Source organism: Neovison vison, chromosome 13, assembly GCF_020171115.1.
Source record: "Neovison vison isolate M4711 chromosome 13, ASM_NN_V1, whole genome shotgun sequence".
NCBI classification, from domain to species: Eukaryota; Metazoa; Chordata; class Mammalia; order Carnivora; family Mustelidae; genus Neogale; species Neogale vison.
In genome coordinates this window covers 123897615-123915884 of record NC_058103.1, presented here as the reverse complement: position 1 = coordinate 123915884, position 18270 = coordinate 123897615, and positions in this window count along the sequence as shown.

Sequence of the window (18270 nt, the reverse complement as noted above, 5' to 3'; positions counted from 1 at the left end):
ATGCTATTCCTTATGTTCCCTGAGTAAGTGAAATTAAAACTAAAGCTAAACAACCTCTTTTTCATTGTATGTCTCAACTCATGTTTAATAAGATGGTGTTGCATGTTGTGTTTGCTAAATTCTTTACCTATTTATGTAAGATCTTTATATACTAACATTTTATCAGATAAGTCATTTGAAATTATTTTCTCCCCCATTCTGAAGGTTGCCTTTTAGTTTTGTTGTTTCCTTTGCTATGCAGAGGCCCTTAATTTCATGAAGTCCCAATAGTTTATTTTTGCTTTTGTTTTCTTTACACTGGAGATATATCTAGCAAGAAAGTGCTGCAGCCAATGTCAAAGAGGTTACTTCCTGAGTTCTCCTGGGATTATAATGGTTTCCTGTTCCACATTTCAGTCTTTAACCCACTTTGAATTTGTTTTCTGTATGGTGTAAGAAAGTGGTTCACTTTCATTCTTTTGCATGTTGCAGTCCAGTTTTCCCAATGCCATTTGTTGAAAAGACTGACTCCCCCCCCATTGGCTATTATTTCCTCTCTATTGAAGATTAATAGACCACATAGTTGTGGATTCATTTCTGGGTTTCTTGTTCTATTCTTTTGATCTATGTGTCTATTTTTGTTTCAGTACCATATAGCTTGATCACTACAGAACCAAAAAAAAAAAAAAAGCCAATAAATCAGTTAAAAAAGGGCAGAAGAAACAAATTGAATTTTTCCAAAGAAGACAACAGATGACCAACAAATACATGAAAAGCTGCTCAACATTGCTGATCATCAGGGAAATACAAATTAAAACTACAATAAAATATTAACTTACACCCATCAGAATGGCTAAAATTTACAAAACAGAGAACAACAGGTGTTGCCAAGGATGCAGAGAAAGGGGAACCCTCTTACATTGTTGGTGGGAATGCAAACTGATGCAACCACTTTGTGAAACAGTATGGAGTTTTCTCAAAGAGTTAACATTGGAACTCCTCTATAACCCACTACTGGGTATTTAACCAAAAGATACAAAAATACTAATTCAGAGGGATACACATACCTAATGTTTATAGCAGTTTTATCAACAATACCCAAATGATGGATAAAGCCAAAATGTCCATCAACTGATGAAAGGATTAAAAAGTGGTGTGTGTGTGTGTGTGTATGTGTGTGTATAATTACTCAGCCACCAAAAATAATGAAATGTTGCCATTTGCAGTGATGTGGAATGAATATAGGAGGAAAAAAAAAGAATTACTAAGAAACAGACTCTTTTTAAAAATTTTCTAGACTTTTAATTTGGTGGGGTTAGATAATTTCCTAAACTCAGCTAGTTATTATTATTATTATTATTAATTATATTATTATTAGTAGTAATCATACAGTATTTCATTAATTTTTGATGTAGTAAACCATGATTCATTGTTTGCATATAACTCTCAGTGCTCATTGCAATATGTGCCCTCCTTAATTCCCATAACTGGGCTAATCCATCCCCACCCTCCTCCCTAAACAAACAAAACGTAGGTTTGTTTGCCGTAGTCCACAGTCCCTCATGGTTTGTCTCCCCCTCTGACTCCCCCCTTCATTTTTCCCTTCCTTCTCCTAACATCCTCAATGCTATTCCTTATGCTCCACAAATAGGTGAAACTATACGATAATTGTCTTTCTCTGTTTGACTTATTTCACTTAGCATAATCCCCTCCAGTTCAGTCCATGTCAATGCAAATGTTGGGTATTCATCTTTTCTGATGGCTGAGTAATATTCTATTGTATATATGGACCACATCTTCTTTATCCATTCATCTGTTGAAGGGCATCTTGGTTTCTTCCACAGTTTGGCCATTGTGGACAATGCTGCTATGAACATTGGGGTCTTAACTTCAGAGAACAAAGTGATGGTTATCAGAAGTGAGTTGGGTGGTATAGATTAAATAGGTGTTAGGGATTAAGAAGCACCCTTGTGATAAGCACTGGGTATTGTATGTAACTGTTGAATCACTAAAATCTATACCTGAGACTAATATTAAACTGTATGTTAACTAACTGGAATTTAAATAAAAACTTGAGAAAAAAAAGAAAAAGGAACCTGTTGTACATACTGTACTAATAATTACATAGTCATCTTCTATGTTTTTTCTTCCTTATGATATTTTAATAACATTTACTTTTATCTAGCTTACTTTGCTGTAAGAAATGGTCAGGGCCCCTGGGTGGCTCAGTGGGTTAAACCTCTGCCTTTGGCTCAGGTCATGGTCTCAGGGTCCTGGGATCCAGCCCTGCATCAGGCTTTCTGCTCAGCAGGGAGCCTGCTTCCCCCCTCATCTCTCTGTCTGCCTCTCTGCCTACTATTATTTCAAATAAATAAATGAAAGATCTAAAAAAAAGTATATAATATGCACAAAACAAAAAAATGTGTTAATTGATTGTTTTTGTTTTCATTAAGGCTTCTATTCAATAGTAGGTTATTTGCAATTAATTTTGGGGGGAATCAAAATTATACATGGAATTTTTACTGCATGGGAGGGCTCAGTGTCCCTAATCCCCATGCTGTTCAGGGGATAAGTGTATTGCAAAGTTGGAACCCTTATAAATTTCTGATGGGAATATAAAGTGGTACTGCCACATTGGAAAGCAATATGACCATACCTAAAAACGTTAAATCAAAAGTTACCATATGATTAACAATTCCACTCCTAGGTATATGCCCAAAAGAGTGTAAAACTGGCACTGAAACTAATACATGTACACAAATGTTCATAGAAACACTATTCAAAACAGCCAAAAGATGGAAACTATTCAAATGTAAATCAGCTGAGAAATACATAAGAAGATATGGTAGGGCCTAGCCATATAATGGAATATCCTTTAGCAGAGAAAAAGAGGAATGAAATATAAAATACTGATACATGATACAACATGGTAAATGAATCTTGAAAACATTATGCTACCTGAAAGATGGTAGACATAAAATACACAAAAAGCCACATATTGTATAATTCCATTTATATAAAATGTCCAGAATATGCAAACCCTAAAGTTAAAAAGTAGATCAGTGGTTCCCTGGGTTCTTGGTGTAGTAGGGAATAAATAGTGACTGGGCATAGACACATAGTTTATTTGGGGGGGGTAATGAAAATGTGCTGGGATTGGATACTTGTGTTGGTTGCAAAATCTTGTGGAGATACTAAATAACTGAATTGTACACTTTAAAATGCTAAATTTTATAGAATGTGAGTTATATCTCAATAAACAAGAGTGTGTAATTTTGTAGAGAAATAGACACATTGACTAATGGAAGATAATATAGAACTCCAAAACACTTCCTTGTAAATATGGTCATCTGACTTTTGACAATATAACAAAGGTAACTCAATGAATAAATAAAAGTATTTTCAACTAACAGTACTAGATGAATTGAATGACCACTGACAAAACAATCAACCTTGAGTTCTCAAAATATTACCTCAAAATGGATCACAGACATACCTGTAAAATATAAATGTAAAATTTTAGAAAATGCATAAAAGAGAAATTTCAGGATATACAACAACAGTAACAAAAAGACTAAAAACAAAATCCACAAGAGGGGAAGTTGATGAACTGGACTTCATTAACATTACATTCTTTTTTTCTCTGTGAAAGACTATGTTAAGATCATGAAAAGAAATTATATACAGGGCAGAAATATTTGTAAACCATGTATTTGATAAAGAACTTACACCCAGAATATATAAACAGCTCCCAAAATCCAACAGAAAAAAAAAAAGAAAAAAAAAATACTAAGACAACTGGGTAAAAGACATAAAGAAACATTTAATGAATAAGGATATACAGATGGCAGATAAGTTCATCAAAATATGGTCAACATTACAATCAGGAAAATGCAAGTTAAATTCAAAATGAGGTGTACACATCAGAATAGCTAAAACAAGAAAAAAAGTACAATACAAAATGCTGGCTTATTCTCATTTTATTGGTGGAAATTCAAAATTGTATAGCTACTCTAGAAACAGGGATTTTATTTAAAATTTAAATATATAATTATTATAATAATCAGAAATTGCATTATTCCACAAATAAGTGAAAGGAATAACATGGAGGACATGAGATAGAGAGGAGAAGTGATTTGGGGGGAATTGGAGAGGAAGATGAACTGTGAGAGACTGTGGACTCTGAGAAACAAACTGAGGGTTTTGGAGGGGAGAGGATGGTGGGGGGCTGGGTAAGCCTGGTGGTGGGTATTATGTAGGGCACATATTGCATGGGGCCCTGGGTGTAGTGCATAAACAATGAATTCTGGAACACTGAAAAGAAATATAAAAAATTTTAAAAAATTAAAAAAATAAAAAGAGAAAAAAACAAACTCTTAAATACAGAGAGCAAACTTGTGGGAAGCTGGGTAGGGGGATGGGTGAAATAAAGAGAATTAAGAGTACATTTAATGTGATGAGTACTAAATAATGTATAGAATTACTGAATCATTACATTACACACACCTGAAACTAATATAAAATTATGTTAATTATACTTCAATAAAAAAATAAAGTGGTGGCTGAATCATAAAAAAAAGAAATTACATTCTTGGACGTTACCCCAAAGATAAGAGAACTGTATGTTTACACAAGGCCTATGAATATCTAGAATCTATTTATTTATAATAAGCCAACAACTGGAAAAACAAGCAAACAAACAAAACTAGATGCCCTTCAACCAGTGCCTTATTAAACAAACCAGGATGCATCTAAACCATGGAATGCTATTCAGAAAAAAAGGAGCTAAATACATTATTGTTTACTTACATTCCATTTAGTAAACATAGAGTGTAATATTAGTTTCAAGTGAACAATATAATGATTCAACACTTCCATACAACACCGTGTTCATCACAACTCCCTCCTTAATCCCCTTCACCTATTAAACCTACTTCTCCCCCACCCAATGACCCTCTTGTTTTAAATAGTTCAGAATCTGTTTCTTGACTTATTATACTTAGCATAATACTTGGTACCTTTATCCACATTGTTGCAAATGGAAAGATTTCATTCTTTTTATGGCTAATAGTCCATTAGACTATACCATATGTATAGTCCACATGTACATTGTTATTTTGATCAGGGTTGCATTAATTTTGAAGATTGTTTTTAGTAGTATAGACAATTTCTGCACACCCCACCAATCCATGAACATGGATTTTAGTGCAATTGTAAATGAAATTAATTTCTTAAATTCTTTCTGCTCCTTCATTATTAGTGTGTAGAAATGGAACATATTTCTGAACATTGATTTTTTTTCTTTTTTTAAAATTTATTTTTTATTTTCAGCGTAACAGTATTCATTATTTTTGCACACACCCAGTGCTCCATGCAATCCATGCCCTCTATAATACCCACCACCTGGTAAACCGACCTCCCAACCCCCGCCCCTTCAAACCCCTCAGATTGTTTTTCAGAGTCCATAGTCTCTCATGGTTCACCTCCCCTTCCAATTTCCCCCAACTCCCTTTCCTCTCTATCTCCCCATGTCCTCCATGTTATTTGTTATGCTCCACAAATAAGTGAAACCATATGATAATTGACTCTCTCTGCTTGACTTATTTCACTCAGCATAATCTCTTCCAGTCCCATCCATGTTGCTACAAAAGTTAGGTATTCATCCTTTCTGATGGAGGCATAATACTCCATAGTGTATATGGACCACATCTTCCTTATCCATTAGTATCCTGGAACTTTAAATGAATTCGTTTGTCAGTTCTACCAGTTTTCTGGTGGAATATTTAGGATTTTCTATACAGAGTATCATGCCATTTGCAAATAGTGTAATTTTTACTTTTTCCTTGCTGAGTTGGATTCTGTTTATTTATTTTTGTTGTCTGATTGTTGGAGCTAATACTTCCAGTATTACTTTAAATAACAAGGGAGAGGGTGGACATCCCTGTCTTATTCCTGACCATTGAGGAAAAGGTTTCAATTTCTTCCTATTGAGGATGTTATTAGCTGTGGTAGTTGGGTATATGGCCTCTATTATGTTGAGGTATGTTCTTTATATCCATACTTTGTTGAGGGTTTTTATTATGAATGGAAATTGTACTCTGTCATATGCTTTTTCTGCATCAATTGAGAGGGTCATATTGTTCTTACCTTTTCTTGTATTAATGCAGTGTAGCACATTGATTGATCTGCAAATATAGAACCATGCTTGTAACACATGGTTACATGGAATAAATCCCACATGATAGTGGTGAATATTTTTTTAAAGATTTTTTTTAGTTTTAATTAATTAATTTATTTATTTTCAGAAAAACGGTATTCATTATTTTTTCACCACACCCAGTGCTCCATGCAAGCCGTGCCCTCTATAATACCCACCACCTGGTGCCCCAACCTCCCACCGCCCCCGCCACTTCACCCCTCAGATTGTTTTTCAGAGTCCATTAAAGATTTTATTTACTGGGATGCCTGGGTGGCTCAGTTGGTTAAGCAGCTGCCTTCGGCTCAGGTCATGATCCCAGCATCCTGGGATGGAGTCCCACATCGGGCTCCTTGCTTGGCAGGGAGCCTGCTTCTCCCTCTCCCTTTGCCTGCCATTCTGTCTGCCTGTGCTTGCTCTCTCTCCCTCTCTCTCTCTAATAAATAAATAAAATCTTAAAAAAAAAAGATTTTATTTATTTATTTGACAGACAGAGATGACAAGCAGGCGGGGGGCGGGGAGTAGGCTCCCTGCTGAGCAGAGAGCCCACTTCCAGGACCCTGGGATCATGACCTGAACTGAAGGCAGAGGCTTTAACCCACTGAGCCACCCAGGCGCCCCAGTGTGGTGAATATTTTTAATGTGTTGTTGGATTCAGTTTGCTAGTATTTTATTGAGAATTTCTGAATCTATGTTCATCAGGGATATTGGCTTATGGTTCTCTCTCTCTCTCTCTTTTAGCAGAGTATTTACTTGGCTTTGGTATCAGGGTAATGCTGACTTCAGAGAATGAATTTGAATGTTTTTCTCATTTTCTATTTTTTTTCCCAATTTATTTATTTTCAGAAAAACAGTATTCATTATTTTTTCACCACACCCAGTGCTCCATGCAAGCTGTGCCCTCTATAATACCCACCACCTGGTACCCTAACCTCCCACCCCCCGCCACTTCAAACCCCTCAGACTGTTTTTCAGAGTCCATAGTCTCTCATGGTTCACCTCCCCTTCCAATTTACCCAAATTCCCTACTCCTCTCTAACGCCCCTTGTCCTCCATGCTATTGGTTATGCTCCACAAATGAGTGAAACCATATGATAATTGACTCTCTCTGCTTGACTGATTTCACTCAGCATAATCTCTTCCAGTCCCGTCCATGTTGCTACAAAAGTTGGGTATTCATCCTTTCTGATGGAGGCATAATACTCCATAGTGTATATGGACCACATCTTCCTTATCCATTCATCCGTTGAAGGGCATCTTGGTTCTTTCCATAGTTTGCCATAGTTTGTGCTACTTAGATATCTCATACACTTTAAGGAATATTCAATATTCTGATATATTAATTAGGCATATAATTTTAACCAATAGCATGGAGGACAAGGGGCGTTAGAGAGTAGTAGGGAATTTGGGTAAATTGGAAGGGGAGGTGAACCATGAGAGACTATGGACTCTGAAAAACAGTCTGAGGGGTTTGAAGTGGCGGGGGGGGGGTGGGAGGTTGGGGTACCAGGTGGTGGGTATTATAGAGGGCACAGCTTGCATGGAGCACTGGGTGTGGTGAAAAAATAATGAATACTGCTTTTCTGAAAATAAATAAATTGGGAAAAAATATTAAAAAAAAAATAGAAAAAAAAATTTCTTATGCAGAAACTTAGGATTTTGCTAGTATTAGTCACCAAGAAATTTGTTCTTATTTTTGAGTACTTTATCTACATACTTTTAGAAATGAGAATGCTGTGTTAAAATATAATTATATATTGTTGCACACGGCCAAATTGCCTTCACATACATTTCCACAAGTATGCAGCTCCCCACAGGAGTCCATTAATGTATATTTCCCCGCACATATATTAATGCTGTACACTGGTAACTCAGCTTTTAAATTTAAATGTATTTGATAATACTTAGGTTGATGAGATTGGCCATCCTATAATGTATAGAGTTTTTCTGAAACTTGAAGCTTATATATTTTATAACTTGATGTTTGCCCCTCTTAAGTTTCTTCCCCTAGTTCCGTTTCCTATCACCTACCTCATCTCTGGTAGCCACTATTTTACTCTTTGTATTTATAAGTCTATTTCTAGGCCTTTGCTTGTTTGTTTGTTCATTTTTCTAAGATTCCACATACAAGTGAAATCATGTAGTACCTTTCTTTTTTCTGTCTAACTTATTTCACTTACCATAATACCCTCTATGTCCATCCATGTTGTCATAAATGACATGATTTCATTCATTTTTAAAGGCTGAGTAATATTTTAATGTGTATTTTATACACACACACACACAAATGTTTTCACATGCACACATACACATTTCTTCTTTATCCATTTATCCGTCGATGAACACTTAGATTGCTTCCATACACAGGTTATAGTAAATAATGCTGTAATAAACATATGGGTACACCTGTCTTTGGAAATTCATGTTTTTTTTTTCTTTTCTTTCAGATATATACCTAGCAGAGGAATTATTGGATTGTATGATCCTTCTATTTTTATATTTTTGAGAAACATTCCTCTTCTTTTCAAGATTGGCTGTTTCTAAATTACTTTTAAAAAGATTTTTCTGGGGGCACCTGGGTGGCTCAGTGGGTTAAAGCCTCTGCCTTTGGCTCAGGTCATGATCCCAGGGTACTGGGATCAAGCCCCGCATCGGCCTCTCTGCTCAACAGGGAGCCTGCTTCCTCCTCTCTCTGCCTGCCTCTCTGCCTACTTGTGATCTCTCTGTCAAATGAATAAATAAACTCTTTAAAAAAGGTGTTTCTGCCCTTTTCTTGTCTTTTGCTTATTTATAATTTCAAGAAATAACTATTAATTGACCAGATGAGGCAAATTCTCTCCTTTATGTTTTTTTTTCCTTTTCTGCCTACTACCCTTATCACTATTTCACTTGTAAATCATTAGCCTCTTGTTGTGATTCTTTCTACTCATTTATAGATGGGCTAATCTGGAATACATTATCAACTCGGATATAGAGTTAAGCAAGGTACACAAACTTTGGACAACATTTTGACCCTACAAATAATTTTCTTAGGAAAGAACCTTGATTAATGCCTCATGAGGGTATGTACTCAAAACATTAAAAGAACACATAGTGAACAGAGAAAGCTGTGACAAGGTTATCAGTTCAAGGAAACAAATAAGTTCCTGAGTGCATATGGGGATCAAGGAAATGCTGTTTGTGTCTCACGAAGAGCTGGCAAAATGGAACAACCAAGTTCACTGGGTTTTAATTAAATTTTATATAAATAGTATAAATTTTATTACAAATTTTGAGTAATATAGAAATGAAAAAAATTCCTATAACCTCATGGCTGTAACCCAACCATTTTGGATTTTGGAGAATTCCCATGCAGTCATCTTTGCAACGTTTTTCTCTTTCCACTTTCCAATTTTTTTTCCATTACTTTCTGCTCATCACACATTACTCACTGTAGTGCAATCCCTGCTTTCTGTGCTCTTCTTTAGCTTGCTTAAGAGTATCCATCCAGTTCTCTTTCTCTTCTACTAGTCTCTACCCAGGTATGGAACACAAAAAGGCCCAGGACTTGTGCTTTTCCCCTCATGATGAGAGAGGGACCAGATATACCTTTGGATATTTCTTTAGTTCCACCATCTTCCCATACTCCTCAACTCACCCATCCCCAACCATTACTTGAAGGATGAACTTGATCTCCCTTATATTTTTTACTTTAATCTGGGAGTCAACTCATAAGCCTTCATCCCTGTAAACCTCCTAACTGTTCACCTTCCATAAATGCTGCAAAACTCAGTCTCCAGAATAGCAAAGTAACAAGCATGAAGAAAATAAAGGATTCTAGCAACATGGTTAACAAAAGAAGAATTGAAAAGAATCAGAGAGAGAGAAAGAGAGAGTGATGATGGTTTTCAGGTTTGGTCCAGGTCTGTATATCTCACCTTCATTGTCAAGGCATTAGGAATGTAGTTTGAGGTCTAAGGTAGGGTCTGATATCTGGTAGGATTTCTAGATCTCCCACTCACTGGTTATGTGATGTGGTATAAAACACTTAACTCTGTCCACCTCAGTTTTCTTCTCTTTAAAATGATGATACAGATGGAAACAATATAGGCTACATAAAAAGGTAACAAGAGGTAATTTCCTGGCACTGTAGGTAATTAACAAATAATAACTAATATTTCAATCTGTTCTAATAGTCAGAAGGTCCATTTAAGATTTATTTTCTTCTTTTTTATCTAGAATAAAAAATATTCTTCTTTATGATATGGTCTTTTTTTAAAAAAAAATAGTAACCTCAATATTTCCTTTCCCTTTATCCCTGCAGCCTCTGCCTTGGTTTAGAATTTCATCAACTCTCATTTATGCTATTTCAGGAGCCTAGTAACCAGTCTCCCTGGCAACAGTTTCCACTCTACTCATTTATTGCCTAAGGACTGATTTTCTTTCCTTGCTCCTCAACCTCTTCTATTATTCTATCTTCCCCCATCAAATGAATTTCAATGCCACAATCATAATACATGCTATAATATTGTTTGTATGCCTGGTTAGTCCTTTTTGCATATGAATAAATGTTTTTTCAGTAGCTGAAATTATAGCACTATATAATTTCTTTTCTGATTTTCACCTAGCAGTAATTTCACAAGCCCTTTCCTGACTGTGAGAGAACACTAATTATTTTTCTAGACAACATGTGGATTCATGAGTGAAAAAAACATTATTCAATTAATTATTATACACTGCTGTTAGAAACATAGGTTGTTTCCAATTATTCAGGGTTGTTTTAAATGATATTACATTGAGGGCCTGAGTATGCATTGTTATTTTTCTTTTGACTGATTTCTTTGTAAGATAAATTCTATCTTTCTTATCCAGTGTTAGCGGGGAAAAGAGAAAATATTGTCTGGTGTTTAATAATGGTGTCAGCTGCTTTCTAAATGTAATGGCTCGACTCCACTAACCTATGTTGTATATTATTATGTCACTTTGCTACAAGACATATGAATCACGAATTATAATGAAAAGCGATTTTGCATTTAAGGAATGAAAATTTTTCTTAATTTAATGATTATAAATTGGAATCTTTGCTTTGGTTTAATTATTAACAAGGTTCAAATTATCTACATTTCACTGTGTGTGTAATTTGAAGGATAACTGCTCATATAATTTGATTAATAATTACTTCTTTATTGTTATACTCACTAAAACACTTGATTAATGGAGAAAGCAACGATGTCTCTGTAATATTTATTGCAATATTTCTTTTTTGTTTTGTTTTGTCATCATTGATGGTGATGGACTTAGTTCTTTTTCCCTATATAAACTAATGCCATTTAGTGCTCTGAGAGTTATATATTCTTTTCCTTGTTAGAACTTCTGTACCATCTTTTTTTTTTAGATTTTTTTCCCAATTTATTTATTTTCAGAAAAACATTATTCATTATTTTTTCACCACACCCAGTGCTCCATGCAAGCCGTGCCCTCTATAATACCCACCACCTGGTACCCCAACCTCCCACCCCCCCCCGCCACTTCAAACCCCTCAGACTGTTTTTCAGAGTCCATAGTCTCTCATGGTTCACTTCCCCTTCCAATTTACCCAAATTCCCTACTCCTCTCTAACGCCCCTTGTCCTCCATGCTATTTGTTATGCTCCACAAATAAGTGAAACCATATGATAATTGACTCTCTCTGCTTGACTTATTTCACTCAGCATAATCTCTTCCAGTCCCGTCCATGTTGCTACAAAAGTTGGGTATTCATCCTTTCTGATGGAGGCATAATACTCCATAGTGTATATGGACCACATCTTCCTTATCCATTCATCCGTTGAAGGGCATCTTGGTTCTTTCCATCTTTTTAAGATTTATTGAGGTGAAATTGATAAACAAAAAATTGCACACATGGAATGTACACATCTCAATGATTTGTACATAAGCACACATTATAATGACATCACCACAATTAAGATATTAAACATATCTGTTACCTCCAAAAATGTAAATATGTCCTTTTGCATTTTGTGCATGTGTCTGTGTGCAGACATATATGGTGAGAACACTTAACATGATAGTTAGCCTTTTAACATACTTTAATGTTTTCAATACCATATTGTTAATTATAAGTATTATACAGCAGGTCTCTAGAACTTATTGATCATATACAACTGAAACTTTATAATCATTGAATAATGACTCTGCATTCACCCTTTCCCTCAGTCCCTGGCAACCACCATTTTATTCTTTGTTTCTAAGAGTGTGGCTATTTTATATACTTTATAAAATTGGAATCATGGAATATCTCTCCTTATGTTTCTGGCTTATTTCACACAGAATAATGTTTTCTAGAGGTGCCTGGGTGGCTCAGTCATTAAGTATCTACCTTCAGCTTAGGTCATGATCCCAGGTTCCTGGCATTGAGCCCTGCATTGGGTTCCCTGCTCAGCGAGACTGCTTCTCCCTTTTCCTCTGCTTGCTGCTTCCCCTGCCATGATCTTTCTCTCTGTCAAATGAATACATAAAAGCTGAAAAATAATAAAAAAAAATACATTTTAAAAATAAATATTTTATTAATTTTTATTGTGTTATGTTAGTCACCATACAATACATCATTAGGTTTTGATTATGTTCCATGATTCATTGTTTACATATAACACCCAGTGCTCCATGCAATCCATGCCTTCCTTCATACCCAACACCAGGATCACCTATCACTCTACCCCCTCTCCCTTCTAAAACCCTCAGTTTGTTTCCCAAAGTCCATAGTTTTTTTATAGTTTATCTTCCAAGTCTATTTCCCCCCTTCATTTTGCCAATAATTTGTCAATAATTTTTGTCAATAATTAATTTGGATGTAAATGTACTACATTTACAATTAAAAGACATAGAGGGTCAGAATGGGTAAAAAGAAATCCATCTTTATGCCTCCTACAATAAACTATTCTATTTTGTTTTGTTTTATTTTATTTTATTTTGACCTAAAGACAACTGCAGATTTTAAGGCAGGATATGGAGAAAGATGGCAAAAAGAAGAATATCAATACATATATTGGACAAAGCAGACTTTAAAACAAAGACTGTGACAAGAGACAAAGAAGAAGACTATATCATAAAGGGGGAACATCAAACAAGATTATATACCAATTATAAATATTTATGCACCCACCATTGGAGCACCTAAGTATATAAAACAATTAAAACAAACATAAAAGAGCTAATTGCTAAAAATACAATAATAGTAGGGGACTTCAACACCCCACTTATATCAATGTAAGATTATCTAAACAAAAAATGAACAAGGGCACAATGGCTTTGAATGACACATTGGAGCAGATAAGCTTAACAGATATATTCAGAACATTCCACCATAAACCAGCAGAATACACTTTCTTTTTAAGTGCACATGGGGCATTCTTCAGAGTAGATCACATACCAGGTCACAAAACAGGCCTGAACAAATACAAAAATGTTCAAGTCATACCATGCACCTTTTCCAACTACAATGCTGTGAAACTAGAAATAAGCCAAGGTAAAATCAGGAAAGACCACAGATAACTGGCAGTTAAATATCATGCTATACTGTGCAGAAGCTTTTGATTTTGATGAAGTCCCAGAAGTTTATTTTCGCTTTTGTTTCCTTTGCCTTTGGAGACGTATCTTGAAAGAAGTTGCTGTGGCTGATATCAAAGAGATTACTGCCTATGTTCTCCTCTAAGATTCTGATGGATTCCTGTCTCACGTTGAGGTCTTTTATCCATTTTGAGTTGATCTTTGTGTACGGTGTAAGAGAATGGTCGAGTTTCATTCTTCTACATATAGCTGTCCAGTTTTCCCAGCACCATTTATTGAAGAGACTGTCTTTTTTTCCACTGTATATTTTTTCCTGTTTTGTCAAAGATTAATTGACCATAGAGTTGAGGGTCCATATCAGGGCTCTCTACTCTGTTCCACTGGTCTATGTGTCTGTTTTTATGCCAGTACCATGCTGTCTTGGTGATCACAGCTTTGTAATAAAGCTTGAAATCAGGTAAGGTGATGCCGCCAGCTTTATTTTTGTTTTTCAAAATTTCCTTAGCGATTCGGGGTCTCTTCTGATTCCATACAAATTTTAGGATTATTTGCTGCAGCTCTTTGAAGAATGCCGGTGGAAGGAAACAGTCAAAAAAACAAAGAGGCAACCCACGGAATGGGAGAAGATATTTGCAAATGACAGTACAGACAAAAGGTTGACATCCGGCATCTATAATGAACTCCTCAAACTCAACACGCACAAAACAGGCAATCATATCAAAAAATGGGCAGAAGATATGAACAGACACTTCTCCAATCAAGACATACAAATGGCTATCAGACACATGAAAAAATGTTCATCATCACTAGCCATCAGGGAGATTCAAATGAAAACCACATTGAGATATCACCTTACACCAGTTAGAATGGCCAAAATTAACAAGACAGGAAACAACATGTGTTGGAGGGGATGTGGAGAGAGGGGAACCCTCTTCCACTGTTGGTGGGAATGCAAGTTGGTGCAGCCTCTTTGGAGAACAGTGTGGAGATTCCTCAAGAAATTAAAAATACAGCTTCCCTATGACCCTGCCATTGCACTACTGGGTATTTACCCCAAAGATACAGATGTCGTGAAAAGAAGGGCCATCTGTACCCCAATGTTTATAGCAGCAATGGCCACGGTCGCCAAACTGTGGAAAGAACCAAGATGCCCTTCAACGGACGAATGGATAAGGAAGATGTGGTCCATATACACTATGGAGTATTCTGCCTCCATCAGAAAGGACGAATACCCAACTTTTGTAGCAACATGGACAGGACTGGAAGAGATTATGCTGAGTGAAATAAGTCAAGCAGAGAGGTCAATTATCATATGGTTTCACTTATTTGTGGAGCATAACAAATCGCATGGAAGACATGGGGAGTTAGAAAGGAGAAGGGAGTTGGGGGAAATTGGAAGGGGAGGTGAATCATGAGAGACTATGGACTCTGAAAAGCAGTCTGAAGGGTTTGAAGTGGCGGGGGCATGGGAGGTTGGGGTACCAGGTGGTGGGTATTATAGAGGGCATGGATTGCATGGAGCACTGGGTGTAGTGAAAAAAATAATGAATACTTTTATGCTGAAAATAAATTAATTAAAAAACCATATACATATATTATCTCTCAAATAAATCAATCAATCCTTAAAAATAAAAAATGATGTATTATATTTTGCTTAAGGAACACTTGAAATAAAAAGTAAATTAGTGTAAATTCACTATTGAGTTGTATAATAATAAAAAATTATGTTCCTGTAGATTTTTTTTAACAAAGTCTACCTTTATAGACAGCATCAAAATTTGGTATGTTAAACATAGAACAATGGTGCATAAAACTTCCTGGGAATGCAGAGAGTAGTCAAAATGAGAAGAATCAACACTATTTTTGTACTTTAATGTGAAGATTCTTTACTAACATAAACAATTTACTTAAGAACTCCTTGCTCTGTGACTCAGAATTTGGGTCAGAAAATAAATTACGTAAAATATGACATCATATATACAACACATGCAGGGAGGAGTACAAATATGTTGAACCTTAAGCAAATATCATTTTAGTATAGATTGCCATATATTTAGGATGCTATATAAACCTTCATGGTAACCACAAACCAAAAGCTTATAATACAAATGCAAATAAATAAAGAGAAATAAATCCAAGCATAACACTAACAGGAAACATCAATCAAAAAGGAAGAGCACAAAAGAGGAAGAAGATAATAGAGAAGTAGAAAAAACAACCAGAAAACAATGACCAAAAAGGTAATAAGTACATATTTATTAATAATTACTTTAACTGTAGTTTAAATGCCTCAATTAAATGACAAAATGACTGAATGCACACAAAAAAACAAGACACAATGATTTGTTGCCTATAAAAGACTTATATCAAGCCTAAATATTCATACAAATTGTTAGTGAAGGAATGAAAAAAAAGATATTCCATGCAAATTAAAGTGGAAAAAAAAAGCCAGGGTAATGATAGGTAAAATAGACTTTAAAACAAAGACTGTTACAGGAGAAAAAGAAAGCTACTACATAATGATAAAAGGATTGATGCAACAAGAGAATATAACAATTGAAATATCTGTGCATCCAAGATAGTAGCGCCAAAACACATAAAGCAAATATCGACAGACATGAAAGGGGAAACTTACAGCAATATAATAATATAAGAGAAATTTAATACCCCATTTACATTAATGAGTACATAATCCAGTCAGAAAATAAATAAGGATACAGTGACTCTGAATGGCACATTAAATCAGATGGACTAAACTGGTATGTACAGAACATGAAAGAAACTCTTAACTATGGAAACAAACAGGATCGCTGGAGAGGGGTGGGAGGATGGGTTAAGCCTGTGATGAGCATTAAGGAGGGCACTTGAAATAATGAGCACTGGATGCTACATGCAACTGATGAATCACAAAACTCTATCTCTGAAATTAAGAATACAGTATGTGTTAATTAAATAGAATTTAAATAAAATCTTAATTTAAAAACAGCAGGATAAAAAAAAAATAAAAACAGCAGGATACACATTCTTTTCAAGTGCACATGAAACATATCCTAAAATAGATTATAATTTAAGACACAAAATAAGTCTCAATAAATTTAAGAAGATTGAAATTCTATCAAGCAACTTTTTCTGACCACATGGTGTAAAACTAAAAATCAATTATGAGGGAAAAAAAAACTGGAAGAAAAACAGAAACACATGGATGCTAAACAGCATACTACTCAACAAATGGGCCAAAAAGAAACCAAAGATAAAATTTAAAAAATAAATGGAGACTAATAAAAATGGGAAAACAATGATTCAAAATATTTGAGACACAGTAAAAACAGTTCTACAAGGGATGTTTATAGTGATGAAGTATAACCTAACTCTAAAAACAAAAAAAAATCTCAACAAAACAATCTAACCTTACACCTAAAGGAACTACAGAGGACAACAACAATAAAAAAAACCTTAAAGACTAAAATTAGCAGTAGGAAGGAAATAGTAAAGATCAGAGTGAAAATAAATGAAACACACACACACACACACACACACACATGAAAAGATCAACAAAACCAAGGGGTGATTTTTGAAAAGATAAAATTGATAATTAGACAAACTCATCAAGGAAAAAAATAGAGACGACTCAAATAAATAAAATCAGAAATGAAAGACAAGTAACACCACCACAGAAATATAAATAATTATAAGAAATTACTACAAAGAAATTGCAGATCAGCAGATTGGACAACCTAGAAGAAATGGTCAAATTTCTAGAAATATACAATCTCCCAAACTGAATCGAGGAGAAATAAAAAATTTGAGTAGACCAATTACTAGTAATGACATTAAATCTGCAAGCAGGGTTTTGGAGGGGAGGGTGTAGTGGTTTGGGTGAGCCTGGTGGTGGTGTTAAGAAGGGCATGTATTGCACGGAGCACTGTGTGTGGTGCATAAACATTACATCTTAGAACACTGAAAAAAGAAAATAATTTTTTTAAAAAAAGATAAAAATCTTCTGCATAGTGAAGGATACAAACAACAAAACTAAAAGACAAACTTCAAGATGAGAGAAGATATTTGCAAATGACATATCTGATAAAAGGTAAGTATCCAAAATCTATAAAGAGCTTCTCAAACCCACCCTTCCCCCAAAATAATCCAGTTAAGTAATGGACAGAAGACAGAATAGACATTTTTCCAAAGAAGACATACAGATGGCTAGCAGACACATGAAAATTTATTAGGTATTTACTCAAAGGATACTAAAGTACTGATTTGAAGGGACACTAGACTCTCTGATGTTTAGAGTGACATTATCAACAATAGCCAAATGAGGAGAGCCCAAATGTCCATCCACTGATAAATGGATAGAGAAGAAGTTATTATATATATATAGTCATATATATATGTAATTTAATATTACTCAGCCATAAAAAAAGAATGAAATATTGTCATTTGCAAAAACATGGATGGAGCTGGAGAGTATTATGCTAGATGGAATAAGTCAGTCAGAGAAAGACAAATAGCATATGATTTCACACATATATGGAATTTAAGAAACAAAAC